Below are 15,632 nucleotides of genomic sequence, written 5' to 3' on the forward strand. Positions count from 1 at the left end.
TTAGGTTGGTGAGTTTAGTGCTATGTATGAGGCGGTTCGGTTTTGAGCCATAATCAAAACCAAATTCGCGATGCAACGGAAAACACACACTTGTTACTAATTTTGAGGGTGTGTATAAGAAGGTTCAGTTCAGTTAGGTCATAACTAAAATCTAAATTTTCGGTTAAGGAACTTCAAAACCGGTCATGGAGATTAAAAGAGTTTTAAAAGGATGTAAACAAACCTAGCTGCGCCAAGCCAAAAAAGCACAACCAAAAGCTCAAAACTAATCAAACGAATCCGCCTTGGATTGTTTTTCCTAACAAGCTAAAACGTTCAACCCAAAATATAATTAATGAGTAAAGATATGGGATTTCAGTTAAAAAAACCTTGATGTTTAAATATACAATACAAAATTCAAACAAAAATCTTTAAATTGGCTAATGAGTAAAGATATGGGATTTCAGGTAAAAAATAAAAACTTTGACGTTTAAAATCTTTAGCAACTATAATTAATGTTTCTGTTGAATGAAATGAAGATAAATATCACAAATGCCCTTCAAGTAGACATGAATTACACAAATGCCCTATCACAGGAAGCTAATACATAAATGGCAATTGCCTTCTCCCAAAAAAAGAAAGGTAGATAGGCAGATTTCACCTGTTATGTAAGTTAATAATCATGTACAGTGCAACTATTGTTTGATTATTTAACTTGTAGCTTTCAGAATGAATTTTATAATCGTATGTACTTCATCACATTTTAGTTTCAACCATCTTTATCTAAATTCAAATTTTGATTAAAATGAAGTTGAAATAAAAGAATACATACATACATTCATACCAATCCATACTGCATTATTATTACTTATGTAAACTATGATATTCCAATAGTCACATTCGATATACAAATCCCCGTAAAAGGATCACTGGCAATCCCCTCCAATCTAGCCGCCATGGTGACATTTTCCGCCACCATGTCTTGGTAGTTTATGTTTTGGATAATGGGGATCGCATTCGTGTCCCATTTGTCATCAGGGTGGGACCCGTAGTTACCCATCATCCAAAATGCCCATTTCATGGTGTGCATGGTGAACCCTTTTACGTATTTGTCTTTCACGAACCCACCTCTTCCAACACCGGTTTTGATCCGGACTCCTGTCTCGGAGTTGATGGCTACAATGTCTTCGGCTCGGACGTCTTGAATGCCGCCCGACATTTCACTTCCTAAAGCAATGACCGCACTCGTTGGTGAAATGCATGTGAGCCACCGGATTACAAGTTGTTGGGTCGGCATACTGTACGCAATCCCGTACTCGTCCCAACCGCTCTTCACAGCTACACAATTGTCCCCAGACACAATGTAACAGTCCTCAATTCATGTATTTGTGCAAGAATCTAGAAGAACAGAATTTCATTCAAGTCAAACATATTACTCATTTACTTTAAGAAAAAGAATTTAGTTGGATAATTATTAAAAATATTTGTCACAAACTTTACCAAGATCATATTTTTTAATCCCAAAAGTGAAAGCATTATTCAAGTCAAATGTAATGAGTTTGACTTCGAAAATAATCCGAGTTAACTCGATGAAAATTTCAGAAAATTGAGATGCGTGTCTACGCGTCATAGACATCTCTAAAAATATCTGATCAGGTGACATTTGAGATCAAATGCATAACATATTTCAATTCAAAAATAAGTTAAGTTTGACTTAAAAAGTCAAAGTATACATAAGTCACTACCGAGGTTGATTCCATCAGTATTCAGAGATCTAACTGGTGCAAAAATAGTAATTCCCTGAATGATTATATTGCTGCATCAACAGCACTAAATGAATCAACAACATTCTATAAACGAAAAACCACAAACGACACGCGATTAAATCATTTCGGCCATACCTGCTATATATCGGATGAGTTCAATCAAGTATGGTCGGGTGTACTTTAACTGGCCTGCGCTATTAGTCCCCAAATCCCAGATCATTGATGGAAAATCATCTACATAAAAAAAGAACCAATGAAAACTTAGTACTATTTTTCTATTCCCAAAAGATCAAATTTTTCTCTCAAGATATAACTAAACTTGGACTATGGAGATCTAAGGAACTTTTTTTAATTTTTTTTATTTTTTAAAACCTCAAAGTTTGTTAACTTCCAGTTTCCAGCTATTCTAACCTTACTTTGTTTTACCAAAACTAAAAAATAATAACAATAAACTAAATAACATACACACCTTGACTACCCCACAAAGAAGCTGTTCATGAGACAGAACAGCAGGTCAGCGATAATGCTGATAACGCTCCGCTTCAGAACCACCATAAGATAACCAATCAACGGGTGCAAAATTCACAGCTTCCTCACAATTTAAACCTTCAAAGACCAAGAGAAGATTTATAAAACAACAAAGAATAATAAGAATTAACAAAAATCAATTTGGAGTATATATTAGGCTCACCAAAGTTGGAACCTCCATGATAAGATCTAGGAAAGGTGATGACAAAATTCCCAGGCTCCTGAAAAACGAGAAATATGTGAAGGGACAATTCATAATGTATCGGTATTTATTAAGTTATTGATTTTGCTTATCGAACCTGTAATACGCTGTAAACTGGAACATTATGTTCTTGCAGGACAGATGGATTCAACATAGTCACCAGCTGAAACCCTTCCAGTCGAGCCTTCCGAACAAACCCTTCCATTGGTTATGCCTTTTGGCGGTGTTTGGTAAACACCAGGGTATAAAGATCAACCATTTCTCCGGTTGACAACTTAACCTGCAAAAAGAAAAAAAGTTAAAAGTTTCTAGCACCAAATAAATACAACATAAGTTATAAACTTTTGTTTCTGACTTTCTGTTCATCCTTCATGAGTCAAAGAATATGCATATATTTTACCAACGCGGCAAGAGAATTGTCCAAAAGCTTCAATAAACGGCATAGATTCAATATCTCCTACAATAAAATAAATTAATTTTTTTAATAAAATAACCAAAAAACATGTATGAACACAAAAAAAAAACTTATACCCCCCAACTCAATGACGCAAACATCAGGTGGACCTTCTTTTCCATCAACAGTTATAGCCTCAGCGCTTCATGTAAGACAAAAAAAATAAAAGTGTTTTTCAAACGCCTCGAGTGCCTCACGCCTGAGGCACGCTTTTTCAAACCAAGCTCTCTAGTTTCTCTCTATCTCTAAAATCGATTGTAACATGTAACATATGCGATCGTCGAAAATTTCAGATTCTTATTGCTGCAAGGGAAAAGTTTACACAAGAACTATCTTTCCTGGTATGTTGGATCAGGTTCAATAAAGCCTTAAACTTTGTCCTGGTATGTTTGGTTTAGTTAATTATTATTGATAATCTATAGGTGTGCATACACTAAATATTTTGTAATCCCGTATCTGACACATGTTCAGGTTCACCTGCCAGACACAATTTTCAGGTTCATGCAGTGTTTCGGGTTCGTGCCGTGTTCAACCCACGACCCGTTTAGCACACCAATGTATATATGTGACAAATGAAGACGATATACCTTATGGACTACGGCAAATGCAGATTGTATTGGAGTCATATCTTTATATGGGATCGTCCCGGCCACCATCTCCCATAAAATGAGCCCAAATCCGTACACTCAACTTTCCGACCATAGGATTTCCGTTTAATCATCTTGGGAGACATCCAACGATAAGTTCCAGGATCATCTGCCAAAAAATCGCAATACGCCTCCTCACAACCGATGCCAAAATCGGCAATTTTAAGCTGGAGACATGCCAACGGTAAGTTCCAGGCTACAGATCCCTGTGAATAACGCCTTGCGAATGGATGTATTCCATTCCACGAGCAATGTTTAAAGCCATCTTGATAAGCTCCAAGAGAGGTAAATGGGTATTCATTCTTTTTGTGCTTCAAGTAACAATAGCAGTCCCTTGTATCCAATATCAAAAGTAGACCAAGCTAGTTATAGTCTTAGTATAATCTTAAGATACCTGAACTAAGAATGATCTGACTACATCAGTACCATTTAAAATAAGGATATATTTACCTTTACCTTTACCAATCCCATCTCATGGTTGCGTTAATCTGATCAGAAAGTTTTCAAAAATTTGCAAAACAAGCATTTAACAACTATTACAAAATAAAAATTAAAACCTAAAAATCATGCAACCGAAACAATTTGCCCACTTTGTGCATACCTGGTGAGACCGAGTGGTGGAACGTGCGCTGCTGCTCGCTAGCGAACCAGTGGCATTATATTTCAGGCTAACAACAAGCTGTGGTGGACAAACTGCAATTAAATTACTAAAAAAACTGCAATGTACTACAAACTGCAATTAAATTACTGAAGAAACAAATTTAGCAACTCGAACACCCAATCTACCAGACCTAGTTAAACCGAAATTTGAACCGGAACCCGAACAAGCGAATAAAGATACGGGTCGGTTTTGCTTTGAAATTCCGAAAACCCAATTAACCCAAAACCCGTTTAACTGACCCAAAAAACACCCATAAACCATAACTTAATCTTTATCTCTGTAAAATCAAATAAACCCCCCAATTTTGTCAAGAACCCTAAAAAAATAACCCTAAATAAAAAAAATGTATATCAAGATTATCCACACGGGTGCAGGTTTAAAGTCACTGAATCAGTCTCTTTACATAAAATACAGAAAGTTTTTATTATTTTTTATGTTCTTGCACTACAAAAGGCTATAAAAGAAAGTGAGATAGACCTAGATGTTGAATGGACATCAATTCATCATCCTTCACCAACCGCTTCATTGCATCATCCTTCATCGTGGATATTTATAAATCTAAGATAAAAATGTGTTATCTATATATTTAGAAAAGGGAAACGAAAATCATAACTTACTTAAAGATAAACCGGAAATCTAAGATTTTAAAGTGGATGATTGATTCCATGATGAAATTAGAACGTGGATAGATGCGAGATGAACTGCAGACGCAAGACAATAGGGATTAGGGTTCTAGGTCGACAAAAATGGCTACCAAATCGTAAACAATATCCGAGAAATCGTAACTTACAAATGATTCAACCAAGAGACAAAATAAGAAATCTCGTAACCTACGAACCTTAGCCCACAACAGGTAGCCAGCGATGAAACCCTTGAATTAATTCTCAAAAGCCCCCTTGTGATTCAAGCTCGCTTATGATGCTTTGTACAACCTGATAAAAACAAAACCCCCGATAATATACAATAGCTTAAATAAAAACGCTCTGCAAAAACAAGTTCTTACATTTACGTCTTTGGCTGTAAAAACATATCAATCAAAGGTTTTCTTTCACCAAACTATTTTCTTATCAAACCAAACCCATATACTTTAAGCAGTTACTTTTAGATGAACCATAATAAGAAAATAACAAGAAATGTTGATTACAATGCCTTCCTTTAGATGAACCATACCCAGAAATCGCAAATGCTGCAACATTTAATAATCCTTGGAGATTGTTGCCATAGAACAACACATTACAAAAGTGTAAACATGCAATAATATTCACGAATCTTAAATTTACCTCTAGGTGTCGAGTAAATTAGACCGCTCTTCACAAAACTTGAAGAATCTTAAACTGATGTCTGGATAATCCAATTCAGAATTCAATACAGAACCAAATAACATGAAATCGTCATCAAATCTGGCTTACAAATAACGCGACCGAAAATCCCATAAAATCGTGATCAAACAACGATTTTGGCCATCAGTCGGTTAACAAAATAAAAAAACGACTTACATATGTAAGAAACCTTTGATTAGAGTAAGAAACATGTGAAATATTTGTGTAATCGAACCTTGGAATAAAATCCATGTCCGGATCTGAAGCGATTCAGTAGCAGAAGAGAAGGCACGAATGTGGTTTCTCCATATTTGTGTACTAGAACCTAGACTTGAGTTTGATTCCAATGATTTCCATGAGGAATTGCAGTAGTAGAAACGTGATGGAGAAAAACCCTAGATCCATGCTTTAGAGATGTTTTAAGAAAATTTCAATGACTTTAAGAAGTCCTTTGGATATGTATATTATATATAGTATAGATATTTACATTTAAGACATTGTGTGTGATTATGTGAAATAGTTATATTATTTTAGGGAAAATAATATAACTTACAAATACCAAGAATTTACAAACACCACAATAATACCAAAAATTACATAAAATCGAATATATAAGTTACACACTTGATATTGTAAAACCAAACGCAATAACGTAACTTACGAAATATTCCGAGAAGTACCGTTACAATATATTTTTGGTAAATATTATTTTGGAAATGAAAGAAGTGAAAATATGATTTTCGTTATTATTACAAAGTATATCATATTTTCGGCAAAGAGGAAATATATTACTTTGGAAGTAAAAATATATTTTCTTAGGATATTTAGAAGATATATGATTTTTGAAGAAAAATATATATTTTCTTGATGATACATTATTTTTGGACAATACAAGTCTACGTATATTTTCTAAGTGAAAATATATTATTTTGGAAACTACAAATACAAGAATACGAGAATACATGTATGCAATACTCCCATCCTTGGGAAGGAAACATGAAAACAAAATACTTGAAAATATTATAACTCTGTATGTTGTGAAGACATAAAGTAAACGTAACTCAAAACATGAATACTAAGGCAAGGCACGGCCCGCTCGTCTAACAGACCCTAGCACATTGTAGGTAGTCGTGTTTGCTGACGAGATTTGAGTTACGAGAACTGAAGACGCAAAACGGTGAGTTCATGCTCCCCCTTTTCTTTAACTATTTTTGGTTTTATAACTCTCAGGGGTGAAATACATGTACAAATACTTAAACGGTATGAAATGCCTATGAAATACTAGATCATGTGAGCATAGACTAAATACTAAGAATGCCATAAAGTCTTGGTGAAAACTAGTACCAAGCCATTAAAAACATTCATTAATTAGGGACGAGGGTTAGATCTAACGGGTACGGCCGAACCCCACTCATGGTCACAACTAGTACCTAGTAGTGCTTCGGAGTCCCAGTCGAGGTTAATCGACATAGTCGAGGGAAATCGACACAGTCGAGGGTGAGCGACACAGTCAAGGAGTCATAACAAGTACTCCCCATGTCCTCAAGGAGTCATAACAAGTACTCCCTATGTCCTCACATGCCTTAAAGGAGCCATTACGAGTGCTCCCTGTGCCTTAAAGTCCTTGTAAAACATTCATGTTCATACACGCTTTTCATACCTGTTTACAAAGGAGTCTTTCAAAGATTTACAAGAATTACATTACACAAACAAGACGCATGAACTCGCTCAACTTTTTGTTGATGTTTTCCAAAATTACATGTATTTCCGGTAACAGGATGGATCTTGGACGCAAGTGTCGTAACTAGAAGTTTAGATGTCATTCGCTTTTGTTGGTTTGTAACCTAGTCGAAGGTTGTGTTTTAAAAACTTGAACAAACAATGTTTGTAATACATAAATTTTATGAATGGATGAACATCGTTTTGATCATGTAGTTGTTTATTACGGTTGAATGCAATGATATTAAACCAGTCACACATCATACGCTTCCGCAAAAGACAGGGTGTGACAAATTTGGAGATACCTCCTCTTTCAAAAGCAGATACAACCACCTCTGGTGGGAATTCAGATGATCCTACTAAGTTAGGTGATGGATTAAATTACCAGGATTTGATGGACAGGATATCTAACTTGGAAACAACCGTTGCTGATATGAAAGATCAATTGAAGCAGTTGGTGGATGTTTTCAAAAGTCGACCTTCTCATCAGCAGTTATGCCAAAAGCTTTGGAATTCGGTACAACCCATTCTTGCAGCTCAAAGGGAACTGGCTGAGATTCAACTTAATTCCCACATGAAGCTAATTAGAGTTATGGTTGAAGCAAGATACACAGACACACAGGCTGACATCAAGGGCATAAAAGAATGCATTGCAAAGTTAATTGGTACTACCCCTGCACCTGTGTTTGAAAAAGACGATGAAGATGATGCTGAAAAGAGGGAAAAGGATTCCATGAAAAACTTTGGCAAACCAACACCAAGGAATCAGCCAAAACAAAATCCAAAGCCTGCCAAGCAAACTTCTGCAAAATCTCCTGGAAAATCTGATACTGGTAAGAAAAAGGGAATTGATGATTCCGTTAACAAACAGACAGATAAGGAGATTGAACGAAAGCAGAAGAGGAAGCATACAAAAGAGGAAGATGAAGTGCTCAACATTGGAACATGAAATAGAAGAAAATCACACAAACACAACGAATCTCCTATTGTCATATTTCCTAAACCAATATCACCACCAGAAAAACCAACCACTGGTGTGAAACTTAAAACCACTGCTGAACCTAAGAAGTCAGATTCTGATACACCTAAAACAAAACTCTCACCAGAAAAACCACCTGTCAAAAACAGAATACAAAATCCTCATCACCACTGCCAACCTCCACTGAAACAATTGTTGATGCAACAAATGTTTCAACACATGTTAAGACAACAGCGGTTGAGACACCAGTTGTTTCAACAGTTGTTAGTTAATCCACTGATTCTACCCAATTTCAATTCCCATCACAATCAACCCTTACACTCATAGCACCTTTTTCTTCCCTAACTCCTCCTTCTCCAAAATATGTTTACACAAGAAAGAGAAAATTCATGGTGCATAAAGAAGAGGAGGAAGAAAAAGATATACCCGCACCAATTCCGTTATTAGCTACTCCATTCATTCAAACTTCACCCAAACCATTCGTCCCACCTCCATCAACAAAGATCAACCCATTGGCAGTAACTTTCCCTCTGGAACTGCTTGCAGTTCAAGATGAAATGACTCAATTTTACACAGAGGATGATCCATCCAAAAGAACATTCCCATCTCTTCAGGGATTCGAAACTCCAAAGAATATTTATGAATATCTGAAGCTAAAGGGCAAGCAAGCAGAAGATAAGGCAAATGAAGAGTGTAAAAGGCTAGGAGACGTTAAGTTATCAGCTCGCATGCAACATTGGCTTGGTGAAGTCAAGAAGTTGGAAGATTTGCTAGAGACCTGAGTAAGAATATGTCAAATCTGTCACCAAATGCTGAGCTACAAAACACATTAAGGAATGATTTCTTGAACACTATCATGGAAACCAAGCCCTACGAAGCCTACAGGCCTGATTTCAAAGACTGACTCCTTGAGGCTCTTAATGAAGAAGTTAATAGAATTGAAAAGATGAATAAAGATCCTCAAATGCCAAAATCTGCTCCCAACTGGAAACAATACAAAAAGGTTGAAGTGGATGAAGTGTTGAAGTACAAGAGAATGAATGCAGAACTTATAGCAGCTAAGGTTGGGACTGCTAGACAATTTGGAAAATGGTCTAGGCAGTATATTGATCGAGCTTACAGTAAGTTAGAAGAGCGAAGAAAGACAGATCCATCCCTTCCTAAAAAGCCAGTATACAAAGATGAAACGACTGTTATACGTCGACAGACCGTTACATCTAAAAAGTTGTTCTCATCAACAGATGTATCCATCGCTGCCTATAACCAAAGAAAAAGACAACAACCGATGGATGAGGAAGATGAAAATAGGTATGCTGAGTATAGAAAAGAGTCTATCAGAAATCAATTACGATATGGATTGGATGATGCTTCGTTGCAACTACAAGCTCAATTTGCTCAAGCATTTAAGAAGTTGGCAAGCAGGCCTCAATCGCCAAACTCCTCTCAAATAAAACTTCTCCCAACAAACCCATCAGATCCAAAAATAGTAAAGTGGAAGTCTGACAAACAGACCCATGAATTGACTTTGATCAAGTCTGATGGTAGTGTTCAAAAGATATCAAGGGAGAATGCACTTGGTCTAAATCCAGTTGACCTCCAAGATCTTTTTAACCTTCAGCTTGATAGCGATGAAGATGATACTGACTCCTTGCATTTTGAGCTCCAATTCAAAGGGCAAATCCAGGAAATGTTGATGAGAGAATAAAGGTCTGCTGATTTCTAAAATCTGCTAATTCCTTGATTTAGTTTTGCTTAAAGTTGTTGAGGCAGGTGATTGTGCGTTTGGTATAATATCTATGCACGTATCTATATGTTCTATTAATATGGGAATTTGAAATTTGAAAGTGGAGAGAAAATGTTGGAAAGACGATAACCGTCTCCTATTTATACCCATCGCATTAAATGCGATGGGTAGTGGACCGTCAGGAAGGCAGGGAGACACTTAATAAAAAACTGACACGTCAGGAGAGAGAACAACCATCGCCTCCACTTTAGGGCGCGTGGCTGCCACGCGCCTGACAGACGACGAAAACGTGCCTGACATGTAACACCCCGTGTTTTCGAGTGTCAAAGTCAAAGTCAAAGTCCAAGTCAACTTTGACTTTCTTTGACTGTAGATAGTCTATGTTATGTTTTAGTTGTATTATGTGGAGTAAGTGTTGTAATCAGCAAGAATCGAAGTAATCGAATGTTTTAACGCGAACCGATCTACGACTGTGAATGATAGGAAGTAACAATGCGATAAAGTTAACTAATCAGTAATCAAACCGATCTAACAATCATCGAACTCGAGACTCAAATTATGCGAATTTTGGTATTGTTATACGTGTGTGTGTGCCTTATGTGTTACTTGTGCGTGTTTACTTTATGTTTGGTGTGGTATTCAAGCAAATCAATCGAAAATCGAATCGAAACGTGAAATGCAGATGCTTGTATGTAGATATAGTGATTGGGACTGAAAGTAATTTGACTAGGAACCCTATCGTATTCGTATCAGCGTCCATCGAAATCGAAACATCGAAATTCATCGCGAAATACTCGAAGTGGGTCGCGGATCGAACGGGAGGCACCCCGATCGAGCAGCCCACTCGATCGGAGCTCCTGGCCGATCGGCTACCACTTTCCTCTTTTGGAGCCTATAAATAGGGTTGTCATTGTCACACTTTCTATTTTTGGAAAGCTCTGACCGAACCAGCCATCTTCTTCACCTTTTCTCATATTTCTCTCAACTCCGGTAAGTTTTTGCTCTAATTCTTGTACGTTTTTTATCATTACTTGATTCTACACCTTTCTATCTTTCAAAACTTGGATTCTAACCGTGAAATCACCAAGATCTAAGTGTTCTTGAGTGATGTCATCATGGTGTTCTAGAAGAACATCAAACTTTGGCCTCATTCAACCATGATTAGCTTAGATCTAACCGATTTCCACATAAACAAGATAAGATCCATCAAAGATCTAAACATCCACATGTTGTGAAGGATTGAAAGAAGGAATCCCAACTTTCTTTCAACTCTTTTACACTCAATGCCTTCAAACCGTTAGAAACGGAGCTTGAACCGGCTAACTAATCATTCTAACAGTTAAAAGGTTCAAGATTCGGATTCTACGTACAAGGTTCACCGACAATGGGTTAAACTCTAAACCAACGTTCCGAACCGTTCATCGGCCGAACTTGGGTGATTCCTGTCCGAGCCAAAGAAACAGGTAGGAACGGAAGGTATCATAGTTCAACTCGTTATCAAGATACCTTGAAAGAATGAGAAATAATAAAACAGCCAAGGGTTAGACGAAAGGCCGACCGGGTCAGACTTGCTGGCCGAACGGCTAGGCTGTTCGAACAGCCCAGCCGATCGGACATAGCAGCCGATCGACCGGGCCAGCCGATCGGCTAGCACATGGTCCCACACTTTTAAAATCTCATGAAGCATAGTATCGAGGGAGGGATGTTCGATTGAACTGCGTTTGGTGAACATTACTCTTCGGATCATGAGATACTACTCTTCAACATTTAATCGTTTTCACAACTCGTTCGTAGCAAGGAATGCCAGCCGATCAAACAGTCTGTTCGATCGAGCTACATTCTGTTGAGAACCACTTCTAAATTTCCCAGCCGATCGGTTAAGCCGGCCGATCGAACGGACCGTTCGAACGATCGACCTGAAAGGTAAGGACATTTTTGTGTTCTCATATACTACAACGAAAACTTCAAAAGTTCAAATCCTCAAACACAAACATACCAGAGGAAGAAACAATCCACTCGAATGGCCCAGCCGATCGAGCCTACCGGCCGATCGAACAAGACTATCTAATCGGATATGCCAGCCGATCGAAAAGACCGTTCGATCGAACCTGCCGTTCAATCGACCAGCCCATTCGATCCATTCACACTTGTCTTATTTTTTCACGTTACTCATTGTTATGCTATCGAACTATTCAGGCTAACCCTACTCTCAGCGCTCCCTTCAATCCATAATCAATCACTATGAGTATACTCGATCCCTTTTTGCTTTTAGCACTTTTGGGTGTTACATACGTTACCTATCAAATCACAATCAAACACAAACTATTTGAACGCTAACCATTTGCATGTGCTACTTGACTAAATGAATGCTGTTTATTATGTTTACACGTGGAGTGCTATCTACCTGCCTTAGCAACATAGTACTATAGTTTGGACTCAGCACCCGTTCATACGGGGGTTGTTAAGGACAATTACTTGCATGGATTACGGTGGTAATCATGTATTGCGAACCGTCTCGGACGGTCAACCCGCAGTCGTTGGTACCGATGGTCCCATGTCGATAATTAACATGCTTCGTTTTCCTCTGTGTACGTGCCTGGTTACGCGTAAACTATTCGAACTCTATATGCTATTATCAAACTTGTGTGCTCACCTTTACATTTTATGTATTGACTTTATTTTAACGTATGTGACAGGTGCTTAAGTTGCTAGGATGCTTAGGCGCGTGGTGATGAAATCGAGGCTAGGGAGTCTAGAAATAATAAACAATTGTCTGTAATAATAATTGAATCTGAGTTGTCGGAACGAAATTATTTGCCAAGTTGCTTTCTATGATAACTTGTTTATTTATTTGGGACACGGTATGGGACGTGTCATTTAAACTGAATTTATATAATAGTTGTTGTGGAAACTTCTGGACAATCTGTTTCGCTCAGTGCCGCGCCCCGATGATTCCGCCATCGGTTGGGGTGTGACAGATTGGTATCAGAGCCATAACTATAGGGAATTAGGTTAGACACGACCTAGTCTGGGTCGCTGTCTTAGAGACCTAGACTATAGTTAGGAACCAATAGACCCAGTTTATGTGTCATTCTGTAATTCTTCACTATCACTGCACTCAAATTTTCAACTAAAGTCAGGCGATTCGGTCAGGAATAGGTGTGAAAACCGCAAACTCCCGACTAAATTTCCTGACTTATGGGGATTTTACTCCTTCATTTCGACATTTTCGCCAATAAACGAGGAGAATTATACCAAATCAGGAGTGAAATCCATATTTTGATGAATAATCTCCTCAATTTTTGCTAAAACAAGGAAGAAATTGCTAAGCCAGGGGTGAAACCCTAACCTTGGCAGTTTGTTCCGAGTATTATTCCATCACACCAAGGCATTCGACGGACTCCAACGACCTGAACTCACAAGTATGACCTAGGGAACGCGTGTGGAATGCCCAAGAATCGAGGCAGAAACACGACCTCTAGAGTCAAAAATGATGACAGGTCTACTGTGAATAGTCGAGTTGCCTTGGGTAGTCGTTGTCTAGTAGCCGTAGACAATCTATCTCTCGATTTTATGTGTTTCGACTCTGAGAACCGCAACCGTGTACTTTGGTGACTTGTTGATTTTTATGTGTTTATGTGTGCTTTCTCTGTTTTGTGTTTATATCTTGGATATTATTCGATTTTGCTATTATTTCAATTGACACACATGACTCGCATTTACTGTTCTATCTCAATTCGACATCCAGTTGTCGCAACTCTAGACGATATCATACTATGTTATGCTATACGACTAAGTTAGGCTAATACGATGCTATTCGACATGCTAATCGAACGACACGCGAGCTTTGAGGGATAGGTTTCTGTTTTCTGACCTCTTCAGTGATTAAGTGCCTAGGTATTTACGTGTTTCTGTGTTTTGTGCTCTAAGTACTTATGTGTTTCTATGTTCTATGTGCTTATGTGCTTCTACGCTTCTGTGATTCTGTGCTCTGTGTACTTCTGCGCTCAATGGTTATGTGTATCTGTGATTATGTGCCTATATGTTACGTGAGGTGTGATTCGACGTGATTCTAAGCTTTAGACAGTATTAGACGTGTGAGGTGAGATTCGATTTCGTTGTGTTGAGTCTCGTGACGATGTCTAATGAAGACCATGTCGTCGTCTGGATCCCGACACCGTTTGACTCGCCAAGAAAAGAGAGACCGACGCCTCGCTGCTATTATCTCCAAAACCGTGGCGAAAGCTATGAGTGAGGTGTATGAAAACGCTAGCAAGTCGTCAGAAGAATCCCGAGCTGAAAACCCTAAGGAGTCAAGCAAGGCTGCTTTCAGCTTCAAGTAGTTCAAAGCATGCAGACCAAAAGAGTTCACCGGCGAAGATGGTCCTACAGCCATGTTCCACTAGTTCGACTCAGTCGAAGTCACTCTGCGCCAGAGCGGATGTCCCAAACATCTCCGCACTCTCAATGCTACAGGCGTCTTCCAGTCTCGTGCTCTAGACTGGTGGACGGCCGAACGAAACAAGCGCGGCAATGATGTAGCTTACGGGCTAACATGGAAGAAGTTGAAGGCAATTATGATCGACGAATTCTGCCCTCCTCATGAACGCCAAAAGCTGGAGGACGAGTTCTGGGGAATCAAGCAGAAGGATGGAGACAACGCTACTCTCACTGCCCGCTTCAAGCAGCTTAGCATCATCTGTCCTGATCAAGTCAAGACCTCAGATCAAGCCATCAAGAAGTACATTCGAGCCCTGCCCGATTGCGTAGCCGACTTTGTTCAAGCCGCCAAGCCAGCAACGATCGAAGAAACCTACCTACTCGCCGCTGAGATCAATGATAAGCGAGTAAAGTCTGGTTTCTGGGATAAGCCAACCAAGTCTCTGCATCAAGCCACCGCAACAGCACCACCGCTCAGCTCCAGTGATCAATGCACCGCCAGCGAAGCGTGCATACACAGGCCCTCACCCACTCTGCCCGACATGTTCGTATCATCATCCAGTGGGTCTAGCCTGTCGCTTTTGCGCTCACTGCAACCTTTACGGTCATTTCACTGCGAACTGCCGCTATGGTCCCCGTCAAGCCCCAGTTCAAGCCAATGTCAACCAAGCTCTACTCCCTGCCCCTCAAGGCCAACAAGCAGCTCAAGCACCGGCAGCCAATGCTCGAGTCTGCTTTGCATGTGGAGACCCTAACCACTTTGCAAACAGGTGCCCGAACAGGGTGGTTAAGCAAGAGCCTCAGCAACAACAGCAACAACAGCAACAGCAGCAACAGCAGCAAGCAGCCCATGCCCGAACCTTCAACATCAATGCCCGTCAGGCTCAGGCAGATAACAACGTCGTTAATGGTACGTTCCTTGTGAATGGTATTTATGCATCATGTTTGTTTGATACTGGAGCCGATAACTGCTTTGTGTCATTTGAATTCGAGAAGCTCCTTAGTCGTAAGCGCTCCTATCTGTCCTCGTCATTTGAAGTCGAAGTCGCTACAGGAAGAACTATTGCCGTTAATTCAGTACTCCGTGATTGTACTCTCGAACTCAACAATCACATCTTCCCAATCGACCTTATTCCGATGCAACTCGGAAGTTTTGATGTCATAATAGGCATGGACTTTCTTCGTGAAAACCAT

At 39.1% G+C, this 15,632-nt stretch overlaps 1 pseudogene; it reads right to left on the reverse strand.

Annotated features, from left to right (window-relative positions):
* Positions 1–773: 773 nt before the first annotated feature.
* On the reverse strand, positions 774–4,498 carry LOC110913936 (annotated as a pseudogene).
* Between the last annotated feature and the right edge of the window lie 11,134 nt (positions 4,499–15,632).

Source organism: Helianthus annuus, chromosome 15 (assembly GCF_002127325.2).
Source record: "Helianthus annuus cultivar XRQ/B chromosome 15, HanXRQr2.0-SUNRISE, whole genome shotgun sequence".
NCBI lineage: Eukaryota > Viridiplantae > Streptophyta > Magnoliopsida > Asterales > Asteraceae > Helianthus > Helianthus annuus.